This window comes from Merops nubicus, unplaced genomic scaffold (assembly GCF_000691845.1).
Source record: "Merops nubicus isolate BGI_N331 unplaced genomic scaffold, ASM69184v1 scaffold501, whole genome shotgun sequence".
NCBI classification, from domain to species: domain Eukaryota; kingdom Metazoa; phylum Chordata; class Aves; order Coraciiformes; family Meropidae; genus Merops; species Merops nubicus.
The window spans coordinates 209,768-210,120 of record NW_008588786.1 but is presented as its reverse complement, the minus strand read 5'-3'; positions in this window follow the sequence as shown (position 1 = coordinate 210,120).

Here is a 353-nt window from a genome sequence, read left to right as displayed (position 1 = left end):
TCCCACCCCCCTCCCCCCCAAACCAGTGCACAGGGCCTCACTCAAGGTCACTGAGATTAGCTGGAAAAATAAAATGCAGAAGTCCTTTGAGTATTAAAGCTTTGAGTTTGAATGGTAGCCTACTGCAGTGAAAGCTTGTTCTTTGGTGTCGCCTGGAGAAAGGAGGCATGTGAACTCAGGGTACTGTGGGTGGGTAAGCTGCCAGTCCTGTGGAACCTTTCAGATCTGTGTGGATGCAGATTTGCCTGGCAGAGGAGAAGTCCTCATTCGGCCCATTGTCTTAGCTCTATCTTGTTATGTCCTGCCCAGAACCCAGGTTGCTGCTGTGCCGGGAAGGGCTGTGTTGAGGAGGG